Source organism: Chiloscyllium plagiosum, unplaced genomic scaffold (genome assembly GCF_037043375.1).
Source record: "Chiloscyllium plagiosum isolate Xiang-an unplaced genomic scaffold, Cpla_swu_hap1 HiC_scaffold_17, whole genome shotgun sequence".
Classification (NCBI taxonomy): Eukaryota; Metazoa; Chordata; class Chondrichthyes; order Orectolobiformes; family Hemiscylliidae; genus Chiloscyllium; species Chiloscyllium plagiosum.
The window spans coordinates 53,593,065-53,610,858 of record NW_028270155.1 but is presented as its reverse complement, the minus strand read 5'-3'; positions in this window follow the sequence as shown (position 1 = coordinate 53,610,858).

Below are 17,794 nucleotides of genomic sequence, written 5' to 3'. Positions count from 1 at the left end.
AGCAGAAGAGGCTGGGGGGAGATTTATTTGAGGTGTGTAAAATTGTGAGCAAGCCAGATAGAGTGGATAGGTAGGGCCAAATAGGTCAGTAGTCTAGATTAGAGTGGTACTGGAAAAGCACAGCAGGTCAGGCAGCATCCGAAGAGCAGGAAAATCGTGTTTCGGACAAAAGCCCTGTTTCTTGATGAATGGCTTTTGCCCGAAACGTCGATTCTCCTGCTCCTCGGATGCTGCCTGACCTGCTTTTCCAGCACCACTCTAATCTAGACTCTGGTTTCCAGCATCTGCAGTCCTTGTTTTTACCAAATAGGTCAATAACCTAGAGGTAGGAATACAAGATAATTAGCATAAGAATTAGAGAGGAGAAATTTTTTCGACCAGTGGGTGAGAAGGTGTGGTCTGGAACTCTCTGCCTGAAATGGAGGCACAGGTAGAAACGCTCAAGGCATTTTAAAGAAAAAAACCTGGAATGCATTTGGAGTGAATAACCTATAGTGGAACATACCAACAGCTGGATAGTGGGATTGGGTTGGATAACTCTGTTTCAATCAGAACAGACACAGGGGGCTGAATAGTGTCCCTCCATTCCACAGTCTGCATTCCTGAGCAGTAAGGCACAACATGAAAAACCAATCTTGAATTAGATTTTTTTTACAGTGTGGAAACAGGCCCTTCGGCCCAACAAGTCCATACCAACCCACCGAAGCGCAACCCACCCATACCCCTACATTTACCCCTTACCTAGCACTACGGGCAATTTAGCATGGCCAATTCACCTGACCTGCACATCTTTGGACTGTGGGAGGACACCGGAGCACCCGGAGGAAGCCCACGCAGACACGGGGAGAATGTGCAAACTCCACACAGTCCGTCGCCTGAGGCGGGAATTGAACCCGGGTCTCGGGTGCTGTGAGGCAGCAGTGCTAACCACTGTGCCACCGTGCCGCCCACCAATCCTTATATAACACTTTCAAAGTGAGAAAAACATTTCAAGGCACTTCACAGGAACATTATAAAATGAAGTAGAACTCTCCAAGTCACATGAGGCAATATTAGTTGATCAAAGAATATATTTTAGGGAATGACCGAAATAGATAGATTTGTGGAGGGGCAGGGGAGGGGTTAGGGAGCCAGGCAACCTAGAGGTGCAAATAAAATTTGGCTCAAGAGACTGGAAATAGGTTAATGCATACATGCAAGGAATGAGGAGAGTACAAAGATAAGGAGGAAGGGAGGTCATGGAGAGATCTGAAAACAAGGAGGGGAATTTTAAAATCAAGACATTATTTGACCTAAAGCCAGTGATGTGGGAGTGACATATGCAGCAGAGCTATGGATGATTTCACGTTTATAGAGGGTATAATGTGGGAGCCAGGAGTGTTTTGGAATTGTCAAGGCTGGAAATAATGAAGATTTGGAGATGGGTTTCAGCAGCAGATACGCTGAGACAAGGTGAAGTTGGGCAATGTTACGGAGGTAGAATTAAATGGTTTAATCTTGGGCTGTTATCAGGGAGGGGCATGTACTGTAGTCAGAAGCTTGGAAACAGAGTCTGGAACAAGGACTGATAAACAGTCCTCCCCATATTTAATTGGAGAAAATTTCTGATCATTCAGAACTGGATGTCTAACTTTTCGGAAAATCCACAGTGATTTGTACGTACAGGTGTTTGTAGACTTTCCAATACATAAAAAATGGGTGATGTTATTCCAATGCTAATTAGGTCAGCTGATTGATTTTAAACAAAATGACATAAAAACAATAGGAGCAGCAGTAGGCCATCCAATCCATGATGTCTGTTTTATATTCAATATAACCATGGGTAATATTGCATAGCAACTCTACGCTCTTCCCTATATTCCTTTGTTCCTCTAATAAAATTTACCAACCTCAGTTTTTAATATATGTGCAATGACTGTTGTCCACATTGCTTTGGGGTAGAGAATTCCAAAGATTCACAGTCTTGCAAGTAAAGAAATGTCTCCTTATCCTAGTCCTAAATAGCAGAAACTTGTTGCTGAGAATCCTAACTTCTAGACCCTCCAACTGGGAGACACTGCCTCTTTGCATCTACCCTGTCAAGGCCTCTAATCATTGAATATGTTTCAATGAGATCATTTCTCATTCTCTAAAAGCTAGAGATCATTTTACCCAACTGAATTGAAGTAAAGGTATTAGAGAAATCTGCGGAGACTTTTCCCTTCCATAGGCACTTCAGGGTGTGCAGCTGTCAATCAACCAAGTTCAAAAATACATTGAAGTATGCATAGAATAACATTACAGGTAGATGGTTCAGAATTGCAACTGGCTCACATTTTCCTTTGTTGATAAATCAAAAACCTACTTTGTGTGCACAGAACTAACTGATGAAAGACGCTTAAGGCATGATATTAAGGAAGGTATGATGTACATCGGAAGAAATACTTGATCTTCTGAGAAACATTCACTTACAAGTACAATGACATCTGATTGCGCATGTTAGGGATTCACACCGTACTAATCTCCATGACTAACAACAATTTTCCTACCTTTGAAGAACTTCGGTCACTGCAATTTTTTTCAACTACAAAGAGATGATCTCACCATTTCAGCGGTCTGCAGAGTGAATGAGTACAGTCTGCTGCATGAACAAATCAAACAATTTTCAGACAATATGATCCTAATTACATCCCACGCACCAGTGAGACTAATACTGCAATTGTTCTCATACAGTAACCACATTGGGTTGTTACATTTGGAAGAGGCTATCTGAACTGAGATGCTGACATTTTTCAGAAGCACTTAAATATTTTATAACCAACTAAAATGAATTATATGTGCTGATCACAATCGGGTAATGGCAATTTTAGAATCAGAAGACATCATAAACCACCAGGGAGACATTTGATTTGTACGTACTCATTAGTTTAAGCCTTGAGGTCACCTCCATGGATCAGATTTGCTATATTCTATAACATATAGCATTATTTATTATTTTTGTTTGTGGGAAGCGTCTCATTGACTAATATGTCTTTTATTCATTCATGGGATGTGAGCTTCACTGTCTGGCTAGCATTTACTGTCCATCCCCAGTTGCCCTTGAGAAGGTGAGATTCCCAAAGCACTGTGCTGTACGTTGACCCACAATGCCCTAAGGGAGGGAGCTCCAGGAGTTTGGCCCAGCGACACTGAAGGAACAGTAATCTCAAATCAGGAAAATGCCCCACTTAAGGATATCTACATTGGAAGATTCACAAATATGACACTTGCCACATCTTTAGAGTCAGAGCCTCTACATACAATTGATATAATGCATACATATTTGTTTCCTTACAATCTTATGAATAATCTGCTTATTCTACATTAGGGCTCATCTCTATCTCCCATGTTCACGCCTGCATGACCCCTCCATAATATTTGAGGAGAAAGTGAGGTCTGCAGATGCTGGAGATCAGAGCTGGAAATGTGTTGCTGGAAAAGCGCAGCAGGTCAGGCAGCATCCAGAGAACAGGAGAATCGACGTTTCGGGCATAAGCCCTTCTTCAGGAATTCCTGAAGAAGGGCTTATGCCCGAAACGTCGATTCTCCTGTTCCCTGGATGCTGCCTGACCTGCTGCGCTTTTCCAGCAACACATTTCCAGCCCTCCATAATATTCCCCATTGATTCCAGGATCATTAATTCCTTTTGCTTGTGTGGCTTAAAGACTCAGATCTGCAAGAACTTGCTCCACTTTTAAATTGACATAACAGAAGCTGCTTTCTTCAACTCTCAGAAACTACACATTTCTGCCCCTTTATCAACCTCTTTAATGTTTATTTCAGCCTAAATTCATAGATGCAGAAGCTTGACACACTGCTGAATATCAGCTCAGTATCTTCCCTATTATCTAACCCATTACCATATCTTCTTTGACTTCTGAAAAATTACCAATCTCTATTCTTGCTCTCATCCACTATGTTAACAATTATAATCTATACCTTTGTCAACTCAAATTCATTTTTTTCAACATTATCCTTATTGCATCCTTGGTTGCATCCTTCACAAATTACAACTCATTCTGAGCTAAATCATGTCGGCCCTCACCCACACAGCACCTCTATTGTCACAATGCCCCTTCAGTTTCTCTTTCTTTGGGAAGTTTATTTTAAAATCTTCTTGGTTGACAGTTATTCAATGATTTTTGCCACATTCTACTGAAGCTAAATGATCGTGCCACTGCGATCCTTGCAATAGTATCTGTTCTTGTAGACATTACATCAATTCTATCCATCAACACTTCTGACTTGGCACATCCCTTCCAGTTTTTAACAGCCTTTTCTCTCCTCAGATTGGAACAATTCATTTTCTCCCCCTTGCTGCTCAGGGTTGTCCTTCTTGTGCATGAGAAGTAGTTAAAAGTGAGTTTTGTTGCATGCATCAATTTACATAATCAATTAATTGAGCACCGTGGCTCAGAATTTCACACTAGCCATGGCTGAAATGAGGTTGAATATTGGGACAATGTTAGGAGGTGGCTCTTTTCCCAAAGAATATTGGATGTAAAACAGGCCGACAGCTGAGGCAGCAAAAAAAAACAATTCAGCAAATTCCTGCAAGAGTGGACAGGTCTTTGGCAGGAATCTTCTCCCACAAAAAGCAAGTGCTGTGTGGCATTGTTAGGTCCAAACTGATCTCCTGGTTTAGCTTTTGCTTACCTTAGGGAGCGAAGTGAAACTTTCAACGTTCCATTCCTGCTGCCAAATTGGCCTGGGTTTTAGTCAAGAAGTTCCATGCCTTTCAGGTGAAAAGTACATAGAGGGTGAAACATAAAACACTGCAATTGTGAGAGACAAGCTTAAGGTACCAGATGTCAACCAATGTTTGGATGTTCATATGTAAGTGAACTCTACATAAGGTTAATTCAGCAATACTAAGTTTTGGCATTCCTACAGGAGACAGCTTATTGGCGCTAATTCTCTTTTCAGTGAGAATTCATAGTGATTCCAAGTTCAGGAATCATACAGTTAAACATGATCATTGCAACATTTCAACCAATTAGATAATTTACATAAAAGGTGAGGCAGTTTAAAAGAAAAAATGTTGCATCCTAGTTAGAGAATTTGTAATCATTATTAAGCTTGATTCAAGTCACAGTTCAGCTACTCTGCTTGCAGCGATTTTGTGCTCCTCAATCAACTTCCAGATGAAGTGGAAATATTTCATGGACCAATCCCATCTGACAGAGGCACAGGTTTCACAGCGGTCATGGAAATGGCCATGGCTCAGACTGACTGTCGCTGAATCCTCATCCCTACTACTATCCAGTTGCTGCTTCACAACAATGGCCCAGTTTGTTCCGTGGCCACCATCCTCCTTAACCCTTTACCCACAAAAATCAGCATTGGCAAATCACCTGCTTCACCACATCAACATCTGGACCAATTCTCACACCACTTCAGCTCTTTAGCACTTCAGATCTCAGAAGCACTTACAACTGGCATTTCTCTCCCAGCTCATTTTGTGAGTGGAGACACACACAGCTTTAGAAGTTAAATCTTAACTTGCTTTCTTTGCACTCAATGATTTACCACTTACTTGCGGGCTGCCAGTATCTAGATAATTCATATTGCTTTCTTAGCACACTTAGTGAATTCAGCACTGACCGAAACCCTGTGTGGGTCAAATTACTTTCTTACCACTTAGGACCATCTTCTCTAGGCTTTGCATGCTGTTGACGAGCCAGTGCTGATCACAAAACTGACTTCTGGTCCCGGAAATCAATGCCATATATAGACCTTTGGGCTCCAAGCAGAAGAAAAGAAATTCTGAGGGAAACTGGTCTTTAGTGCTCAGCAACAAGTTGCCAGCCTCTGTGACATGAATTTCTCTTTAGCGCAGAGGAAAAAGCATTTTACAGTCAGCTCCAAAATGACTAAATAATCAAGAGGCAAATGGAAGAGATGAAATAGGGTGGCACTGTAGCTCAGTGGTTAGCATTGCTGCCTCGCAGCGCCAGGGACCTGGGTTCAATTTCAGCCTTGGGCGACTGTCTGCGTGGAGTTTGCACGTTCTCCCTGTGTCTGCCTAGGTTTCCTCCCACAGTCCAAAGATGTGCAGGTTAGGTGAATTGGCCATGCTAAATTGCCCAAAGTGATAGGTGCATGAGTAGGGGAATGGGTCTGGGTGGGTTGCTCTTCGGAGGGTTGGTGTGGATTTGTTGGGCCGAAGGGCCTGTTTCCGCACTGTAGGGAATCTAATCTAAGTACAATATCAATCATTAAAGAAAAATTCTCAGGGAAACTAATGGGGCTAAAGACTTGTACATGATTGGACACATCCGAGGATATTCGAGAAATAGTTACAAAGATAGTAGATGCACTAGTAGTAATTAGATTCTGCCAAAGTTCAGAGAATTGGAAAACTGCCAAGTTAACACCTTTAGTTAAAAAGGAAAGGAGGCAAAGAAACTAGTAACTGTGGGCCAGTTCGCTTAATGTCTGCAATTGGGAAAATGTGAGGGTCTATTGTAAAGGAAGTAATAGGCAGAGGATTTAGAAATATGTAACATAATCAAACAGACTCAACAGGACTTCACAAAAGGGAAAGCATGCCTGATACATTTATTAGAAATATTTAAAGAGATAACAAGCAGAATAATTAATGGGGATGAAATGGATGCAATACATGATGTTTGATAACAGTACCACACATCATCTTATTAAGTAACTTAAGAGCCCATTGTGTTGGAGGCAGTATATTAGCATAGATAGAAGATTGGCTAACTTATAAAAAGAAGAGAGTTGATAGAAAGGGGACATTTTCAAAATGCTGTATCATAGGAATCAGCACTGGGACCCATTTAGTTACAAGACACATTAACAACTTGGATGAGGAAAGTGAACAGCTTAGTCAAGTTTATGGATAGCGCAAAAATAGGTTTAGTTTCACACAACACCAAGTTATAGTCCAACAGGTTTATTTGGAGGCACTAGCTTTCGGAGCACTGCTCCTTCACCAGGTGGTTGTGGAATATAAGATTGTAAGACACAGAATTATAGCAAAAGTTAACAGTGCGTTGCAACTGAAATTATATATTGAAAAAGACCTGGATTGGTTGTTAAGTCTCTCATCTTTTAGAATGACCATGTTGGTTTTAGTTCTTCCATATGTAAATCACAAAACCTTTTTTAAAGTTACATTCTCAAGTGAACTTTAACAATAGGTGCCATGTCAGCCCAGATAATGCATTGAAGATGTAAACTTTTGCTATAAATTCTATGTCTTATGATCTTATACTCCACAACCACCTGATGAAGGAGCAGTGCTCCGAGAGCTAGTGCTTCCAAATAAACCTGTTGGACTATAATCTGGTGTTGTGTGATTTTTAACTTTGTACACCTCAGTCCAACACTGACACCTCCAAATCATGACAAAAATAGGTGGGAAGGCAAATGGTGATGATGACCTAGAGTCTGCTGAGGGATATAGGCAGGTTACCTGAGTGGGCAAAAAACTTATCAGATGGAACCTATTAGGGGAAAAGGTGAGGATAGGCACTTTGGCAGGAAGAAGAGGAACTGAGTATTACTTAAATTGAAGAAAGTGCAGAAAACTACAGCATAAAATCACAAAATGCAAGCAGACAAGTTCAGCAGGTAATAGGGAAGGCAAATGAATGTAGGCCTTTATTTCAAAGGGAGAAGAGTGTAAAATTATGGAGTTCTTGCTAAAACAATACAAAGCATTAGTCAGATCACGGCTGGAAGACTGTAAACATGTAGGGAAAGTTATACTGGTATTGAAGGCAGTCCAGAGAAGGTTCACTAGGCTGGTCTGGGGTAGACTGTTTAATGAGGCGAGGTTGAGTAGATTGAGTTTGCGCTCATTGAGTTTAAGAGTGAAAGGAGACTTTACTGAAAGGTGACTTTACAGAGTAGATGAGGAAGGGTGGGAGAGTTAGAACCAGATAGCATAATCTCAGAGAAAGGGACACCCTTTTAAGACAGCGATGAAGAGGAATTTCTTCTGTCAAAGGATAATGGATCTGTGGAATCTTTAATTCAGAAGGCTGCAGAGACTGGATCATTAAGTACATTTAAGGCAGAAATACACTGATTTTTAATCAGTAAGGGAATCAAGAGTTATGGGGAAAAGACAAGAAAGTGGAGTTGGAGAGGTTCAGATCAGACATGACTGTATTGGATAGCGCAGAAGACTCAATGGGTCAACTGGCTTACTTCCACTCTACATCTTATGAAAGCTCAGAACAGTCAAAGGGGTGGATGTGTTGCTATGTGGTTCTGGGCTGTACTAATATCATATCAGCAGAACGTATGGCACCCACTTTGAATGTGCTTCAAGAAAATAATTATGTGTGAAAGTCAAAGGAAAGCAGTCCTTAGTATTATAAATCAGAAGTTAAATGTTTTAAAACAGAGTCCAAGTCCATCCTTTTAGTGAGAGCTTTTAGTTAGCTAAAAACCATAGAACTTTCACATCACTGAGGGCTCACTCCTCATATTTATGTAATCAATTCACACCCTTTTTTAATATTTCCATTACCTGATCCCTCATTCCATTTGGTCTCGTGCATCCCTTCAGACCAACAGATTACATTTTATCTTCATAAGTAAATCGATTTATATAAAATAACAACAAAAAAAACTCAAGATCGGCACCAAGATTGGTGGTATAGCGGAAAGTGAAAAAGATTCTCTAAGATTACAAACAGATTGAACAATTGGGTCAATGGGTTGAGGAGAGGCAGATGGAATTTAATTTGGATAAATGTGAGTTATTGCATTTTGGTAAAACAAACAGAGGCAAGATTAGGGCCTCGGATAGTGTTGTAGAACAGAGAGACTTGGGGTTCAGGTATAGAATTCTTCGAAGCTTGTGTCCTATATAGATAGAGCGGTTAAGTAATGTTTAACAAGCTTGTCATCACTGCTCAGACCATTGAGTATAGGAGTTGGGATATTATGTTGAGGCTTTAAGAGTTAAAAATCACAAAGCACCAGGTGGTAAAAGATATTGGTGAGGCCTCTTCGGGAGTACTGTGTCCAGTTCTGGCCACCCTGTTATCGGAAGGCGAGTATTAAGGTGAAGAGGGCTCAGAAGAGATTTACCAAGATGTTGTCAGGAATGGAGGGTTTGAGTTATAAGGAGAGGCTGGATAGGCTAGGAATTTTTTTCACTGGAACATAGGAGGTTGTGAGGTGAGATTAAAGAGATTTAATAAAACAATTAGGGGCATAGATAAGGTGAACGGAAAGTGCCTTTTCCATTGTGTTGTGGATTTCAAGACAAGGGGGACTATTTTGAAGCTGAGAGGAGAGAGATTTAAAAAAGACATGAGGAGCAACTTTTTTTTAAAACACAGAAGGTGGTTCATGTGTGGAATGAACTTCCTGAGAAAGTGGTGGATGTGGGTGCAGTTATAACATTTAAAAGACATTCAGATAAGTACGTGAACAAGAAATGTTTGGAAGGATATGGACTAAGCTCAGATAAGTGGGACAAATTTAGATTGGGATTATAGTTTGCATTGACTGCTTGGACGATAGGGTCTGTTTACAAGCTAGTATGACTCTATAACAAAGTTCCAAGAGTCTTTTTTCGAATATGATCCACTCACTTTAATTTGGAGGTTGCTCCATTCTCCAGTATCTGTAATATTAATTCTCAGTATTTTTCACACGCTTTGTGGAGTATATGCTTTGTTATGGTTACTTATTATCAATGTAGGCACACAGTGGTTATTGCTGCTAGATCCCTCTGTAGAATTTCTTGTGATACTTTCACAAAGAAAAATGGCATGTCGCCTCAGTTGGAGCAAGAGGCTCCACCTTGAAGATATATTTTCCTAGATTTCAGGTTCTGTTAGCTTACCATACTAAAGGGCAACATTTGTCTTCCTTTCCTACAAGAAAATTTATTGACCCTCCTGCACTTGAGAACTAACCACAGAGATTTGCATCAGAAACATTCCTAACAAAACAAGTCTCATGCTCGAGGCATCTCTCAGTGACAGAAGTTTTAAAGCATAACACTCCATGTTTTATTACAATGCTTTGCTGATCTGAATAATATGTTCTTTTTCATTGTTGTACTCAACTCTACCAGTTCAAACTAGGTTAGTGTGCCAAGCAAATTCCAGCTGTCCAATCAGACTTTGCAATTCCTTCATTTCAGATTTGGAAGCCACTGTACCTTCTTGTGAGGCCCTGTCTAATTAATAACTAATAGAGCTAACATTTTCCAAATGGGTGCTTTGAAGAAGGGTCACTGGACCTGAAACGTTAATCCTAACTTCTCTCCACAGATGCTGCCAAACCTGCTGAGCTTTTCCAGAAATTTCGGTTTTGCTTCTCATTTCAGGCATCTGCAGTACTTTCGGTTTTTATTCTCCAAATAGGATTGCTCATGCAAAGTCACACTTGTTTCATTCTTCCCAATTTCTGATCCAATGTACTCAAAAGCCTCAGAAGCTTGAACAAATTTAGATTGGGATTATGGTTTGTATGAACTACTTGGACGGTAGGGTCTTTTTCCATGCTGTATGACTCCATAATCAAGTTCTAAGGGTAGTTTTACGAATATGATCCACTCATTTTAATTTGGAGGTTTATGTCAATGTTGCAAATTAACTGCTCCTAGCCCACAATAAAGTCATTTATAAGTACTGTAAAGATGTCTGGATACTGCACATCATTCTGCCAGTTAAACATGGCAGGGTTTGTTTTTAACTGAGAACAGCCCAATTTTAATAAGACAGAAATTACAGGAAGTATCAAACTCAAGGGGAGTCATTTGGCCGTGCACACATCTACTCACTTCCAAGTGTCCCTCCTGCATTCATTCATCTTTTGGAGGTTGAAGAATGAGTGGATGTACCTGCAGAAATGCAGCTTTCACGTCAACTAAAGTACAGGATGCTGGTGAGCCAACTTTTAGAATACTGTGTATGATTCTTGTCACCCTTCTATCAAAAGGAGGCATGTAAACTTAAGAGTATGGAGAAAAGATTTACAAAGTTGTTGCCAGGATTGGAGGGTTTGAGCTATTGGGGGAGGCTGAATAGGCTGGGACTATTTTCCCTGGAGTGTCAGAAGCTGAGGGATAACCTTATAGAGGTTTATAAAATCTTGGGGGGGGGATGGATAGGGTGAAAAGCCAAGGTCTTTGTACTAGGTAGGGCAATCCAAAACTAGGGAGCATAGGATTACGGTGAAAGGGGCAAGATTCAAAAAGAACCTAAGGGACAAACGTTTCACGCAGAGGGTTGTGCGTGTATGAAACCAACTAGCAGAGGAAGTGGTGGAGGTGAGTACACTTACACCAATTAAAAGCCATCTGGATGGGTACATGAATAGGAAGGGTTTAGCTGGATAGGGGCCAAATGGGACTAGGTCAAATTGAGGGGTCTGGGCTTGCATGGATGAGATGGATCAAAGTATCTGTTTCTGTGCTCTATGCCTCTATATACCCATGCATTTGTTGCAAACAAAGCCAAGAAAATATTTGGTACTGCTTTTCCTGTCATTGTTGAATCTGCTCTGCAAGTCTTTCTTCAAAACTTTGTGACACCAACCTGACTTGTGCTTTATAATTCCCATCAGAAACACCCTTCCACACATTCCATCCACTTGTCAAGTTAACACGATCCAAACCTTCATCCACTTTCAAATCATCAGGCTCCAATTCTGAAAAAAAAAACTTTGCTTATCCTCCATCTGGAGAGTAATGAAACAGGCCATACTAGTTTTGTCTTCTGGTTAAAAACACGTAACTCATCTCCACATGGTCAATCTATTCTTCTATTGGCCATGTTATTTGCTTTCAGAAAACAGGGTGTAATTAGATCCCAAACATTTTAAGTCAAACATCCTTTGCTACGAATGCAAGACATGAGAAGCTAAAAATCTTTAAACAAAATAAAAACTTTTAATGAAATCTTTATTACAGTTAACTACACTCTATGAAGCTCTGATCCCTTTGATTGCTAGCTCCCCATATTCATACTATTAATTCACACCCAATTAACCCTTAATTAATATAGCCATCACTTGTTCCTTCATTTTATTAGGTCTTGGGCATTCCTTCAGACTATATTTGATCCGAGCACTCAGTGGACAGAAGAGGGTCTACAGTCATGCGTGCTATCACACTCAAAGGGCTCACCCAATCCAGTTCAGGGAATTGACCATTGTTGAAAAATGTGGTGCTGGAAAAACACAGCAGGCCAGGCAGCAGCCGAGGAGCAGGAGAATCGACTTTTCGGGAATAAGCCCTTCTTCAGGAATGAGGCTGGTGTGCCAAGTGGGCTGAGATAAAGGGTAGGGGGGAGGGAATTTGGGGGAGGGGCGCTGGGAATACAATATGTGGAAGGAGGTTAAGGTGAGGGTGATAGGCTGGAGAGGGGCTGGGGGCGGAGAGGTCGGGAAGAAGATTGCAGGTCAAGAGGGCGGTGCTGAATCCGGGGGTTGGGACTGAGATAAGGTGGGGGGAGGGGAAATGAGGACGCTGGAGAAATCTACATTCATCCCGTGTGGTTGGAGGGTTCCTAGGCGGAAGATGAGGTGCTCTTCCTCCAGGCGTCGGGTGGTCAGAGTCTCGCGATGGAGGAGGCCAAGGACCTGCATGTCCTTGGTGGAGTGGGAGGAGGGGTTAAAGTGTTCAGCCACAGGGCGGTTGGGTTGGTTGGTGCGGGTGTCCCAGAGGTGTTCCCTGAAACGTTCTGCAAGTAGGCGGCCTGTCTCCCCAATGTAGAGGAGGCCACATCAGGTGCAACGGATGCAGTAAATGATGTGTGTGGAGGTGCAGGTGAGTTTGTGGTGGATATGGAAGGATCCATTAGGGCCTTGGAAGGAGTTGAGGGGGGAGGTGTGGGCGCAAGTTTTGCATTTCTTGCAGTTGCAGGGGAAGGTGCCAGGAGTGGAGGTTGGGTTGGTGGGGGGTGTGGACCTGACGAGGGAGTCATGGAGGGAGTGGTCTCTCCGGAACGCTGATAGGGGTGGGGAGGGAAATATATCCCTGGTGGTGGGGTCTGTTTGGAGTGGCTAATGCCCAAAATGTCGATTCTCCTGCTCCTCGGATGCTGTCTGGCCTGCTGTGTTTTTCCAGCATATTTTTCAACTCTGGTCTCCAGCATCTGCAGTCCTCACTTTTTCCTAATTGACCATTGTTGTCAGGCATTTAGTCTTATCAGATTCCAGTGAAGAGGCCATGATCAGTCCTGTAGGTCAACTACAACCAGTTTGGAGAATACAAGGTCATTGGGGTGCTATGGAGACATTTATCTGGGGTGATGGGCCAAATTTACCTGCAATTCAACAAGAGGAGGAATTGATAGAAGAGTAGTTAGTGGTGATGCTTGATTAGGCGAGGCAATGTTGGTAATTTAGGAGGATGAGATGGGTGAGAGCCATTAGGTGGACACAATGTGTGCAATACTGAAAACTATAATCCATGAACCATTGCGAGATGGGTATACAGATTCAGAGCTCAAGTAAGTGTTGGCCTTATAAGTGTGAGGTAGCAGAGAAATTATGTAGCAGTCTTGTGGATCACAGAGCATCTCTGACCTTTATCCAGTCCTGCTGGATGCCCCATTCCACTTGGGATATAGCAGTGACGTGAGCAAACATCTGCGTCCAAGTTGATTTGGTCTGGAGGAGAAAGTCTGCTTACCCAGGGCAGCACGGTAACTCAGTGGTTAGCATTGCTACCTCACAGCGCCAAGGAACTCTCAAGTCACCCTCATGTGACTGTGTGTGGAGTTTGCACATTCTCCCAGTGTCTGTGTGGATTTGCTCCAGTTTCCTCTCTCAGTCCAACGATGTGCAGTTAAGTGGATTGGCCATTTTAAATTGCTCCGTAGGTGGGTTGGCTATGGAAAATGCAAGGTTACAGGGATCAGTCTGGTTGGCATGTCCTTCAGAGAGTCGTTGTGGACTCAATGGGTTGAATGGCCTGTTTCAACACAGTAGGGATTCTACCACCCCTTCCACCAATTCCTCTATAAAAGGAAGGAGTTTCCTTTATATTCTGAAAGTGGAGGCTCCAACACCACAGTGAGTGTCATTGTTCCTGGCTTGCAATGCCTGAAATGGTGTGCAGCTGTGTTTTAAATACAGCAAAAGGTAAAAACACTGGAAAGAGGTGAGCAATTCTCAAATGCCCATTAGGTGAAGAACAGAGGACCATGAGAGAAAGATTGCTCAGAAGTATGGTGGACTAGGTGCGATGAATCTCACTTGACAAAAACTAACAAAGAAAGAAAATTTTAGTCAGGACTACAGATGAAACCTAGTCTCAGCTATTTCATTTCTTATTTTTCATTTCTTAGAAGACTTGGATATAAAGGAGAACTTTCTCATCCCCATTCCTCAACAGGGTAATCGCAGTTGAAAGAAGTGACAGATTTGAATAATTAGCTTTTCAGAAATTTGCCAATGAATCTTAAAGATGGTCAGGCAGTAGAATTGTGTTAGAGCTGAAAACAATTGCCTATCATAACTATTTTGCACCATGATCGGTATTTCAAAATTAAATCTGGTAATTTGGGGATCCTTTACTTAACATATTCCAATAACATCTAAATAATACTGATAGATTTCAGTTTCTTATTGTCACAACCAAACCAAGAATTGTACTCCTTGTCTACGATGATTCATGTATACAAGTACTTGTTATCTCATACCTTTAATTTTACACAAACCATATTAATCTTTTAAAAAGACTTGAATCTTTTCTTTTTCCTATTACCAAATGTGTTTCATTTTCACAATCACCCAAAGCATAGCTGTGGTGAATTGAACAGTGTGACCAGTCAAGCTCATTACTTAAAAACTTATCCCCTTTACTGTTCTAGACATTGCTTTCAGTAACCAAGATATTCTTTGCCAGATACTATTGTGTGCTTCACAAACACGTTGAAATGGCTTGTATTTGATCATGCCTAATGTTACAGAGCGTAACAGGGAGTTCAGGTTGCTGAAACATCTAAAGTACACTTAATAAAATGTTTCCTAATAATTGCACAGAAAAAACATTTCTCGTCAGAGTCATGGAGGTCACAGGAGAGCTATAGAAAAAAAAAGTACTCAAACTGCTCCTACATACTCTTTCCAACCATCTGACAAATAGTGGAAATTGGGCACAGGGTAATAAATTATCCTCAAATTAATTTTAATTTCAACATACGGGCAGTAAGCCATTTTCAATACCAGGGTGGATTAGAAAAATGGTCTTAGCTGGGTTACCACAGTATTCCGCAGATTCTGTTTTTACTCTCTCTAGTTTCACTGTACTTAACATAGGGTGTCACAGATTGCTTCCAGACATTTATTTCACTTTTCTAGCGAGCAGTGTTAGGCAGATAGAAAGAAAGGTAAAATGTCAACCTACATACTTTAGGGCACAAAAATGGATACAATTGTTGGACAGAAGGAACAGAAACCCGGACCCACTATTGTCATTAGTTTATTCCTAATTTGGACAGATTGAAACTAATAATCATATATTTGCATTTGTTTTAATACCACTAAATGAGAACAAGAACCGTGAAAATAATACAATCAGCAAGCAAGTTTCAACACAATAATTCCTGTTTTTAGGGGTAAAATACTTAAATTCCTAAAGTGGAGTTAAATTGAAACACTTAGTTTAGGAACTGGACACTAGATCTGGGATGACGAATGGGGAAATAAAATGCAGAGCTGGACAAAGCACAGCAGGTCAAGCCACATCAGAAGAGCAGGAGAATCGATGTTTCATCAGTCCTGAAGGGTCCTGCCCAAAACGCCAACTCTCCTGCTCTTCTGATGCTGCCTGACCTGCTGTGCTTTTACCAGCTCCACATTTCATCAACTTTGACTTTCTAGCATCTGCAGTCATCACTATCTCTGTGATTAAAGGGTATGATGAAGAAGGGTATAAATTAAGAAATAAGAACAGGAGTAGACTATTTGGCCCTCAACTCTACTCTGCCATTCAATTTGATTATGACTGATCCATTATTCCTCATATCTACCGACTTGCCTTTTCTCTGTAACCCTTGGTTTCCCTACTCTTCAAGAATCTATCCAGCTGCAGCTTTAAATACACCCACAAAAACTACTATCCTGATAGCTCTCTGTGGCAAGAGTTCCAAAAACACTCAAACTTCTGAGAAAATAAATTCCTCCTTATTTCAGGCTTAAATTTCCACCCATTTATTGTGTGATTATGCCGTCTTTTCCTAGATTCTCCCATGAGGGGCAACAGCCTCTCAACATTTAACCCTATCAAGCCCCTTAAAAATCCTATCTTTCAATGAGATCACCATTTTTCAAACACCAAGTGTGTGCAGTCCCATGCTATTTAAGTCTTTCCCCATAAGACAATCCCTTCATACCAGGGATCATTCAAGTGAACCTTCTCTGAACTGCCTCCAATGAAATGACATCTTTTCTTAAATAAGGGGGCCAAAGCTTCTCTCAGTACTCCAGATGTGGTCTCACCAGCAGCTTGTATATTTGCACTAAGACTTTGCAACCCCCCTTGAAATAATGGCCAACATTGCAAATGTCTTCCTGATTACCTGCTGCACAAGTACCACCATGTTCCTTTGTGTTGCAGCTTTCTGCAGTTTCTCTCTATTTAAATAATAGCTCTTTTGTTCTCCCTTCCAAGATGAACTTCAAAGTTTCCAACATTATATGCCATTTACCAATTTTTTTGTCCACTTACTTAACCTAATATCTCTAAACTGCTTGTGTCTTCTCACAACTTGCCTTTCCACCAATTTGTGTGTTGTCTGCAAATGTAGCTACAATACATTTACTTTTTTCTTCTAAGTCATTAATATATAAACAGTTGCAGTTCTAGCACTGATCCCTATGGAATGTCTCTGGTCATCAACTTGAAAAATAATCCCTAAGCTCCACTCGCTGTTTCCTGCCATGAACCAATTCTTGACCCATGCCAATATATTACCTCCAATACCATGTGCTCTTATCTTCTGACTTAACCATTTGTGAGATACTATGCAGAATGTTTTCTGGAAGTCCAAACATAACACATCCACTGGTTCCCCGCTATTCACCCACTCTGGTTGAGACTTCCTTAAATGGAAAAACTAATAATTGGACACAATTTTCCTTTCGTGAAACCATGCTGATTCTGCTTGATTAGATTCTATTTCACAAATGTTCTGCTTTTACTTCCTTAATAATTGATTCTAATACTTTTCCAACATTGCCATAGAGTTATTTGCTTTTTGCCTCCCTCTTTTGAATAAGGGTGTCAACATTAGCAATTTTTCAATTCTCTGGTACTTGCCCAGAATCCAATGTTTTTTGGAATTACAACCAATGCACCCAATATCTCTGTAGCTACCTCTGAGGATCCTAACGTGTAAACCATCAGGGCCTGTCCTGCCTTTAGCAAGGCTAGAAATGAAAGAAAGAAAACCTAAACAATGGCTGACCCACTTTTGAGCTGTTGGTTAGAGACAGAAGACCCACAGCTATGTAAATAAGGAATTTGGGCTATTTAATTAGTTAACAGAGAAAAGCAGCTAAAAACCACTTTGAGACAAGGGCAGAACCAACAAGCCTGGCAAAGAGGGCCATTGACTCTAAGAGAGATCAATTAGCTACGTGTGTCACAGAATCAGAGAGGTTGTTTTGAAGGTAAAGATAGATAATTTACATTTCAGTTTGGAACAACAGAGAAATGTAAAATGATGATTTTTGAAAGTAATAGCTAATTCAAGTATATCTTAAGTGGCAATATTTTAAAAGGCAATTTGAAATAACAAAAACAACTTAAGTATTAAACAGAAAAAGT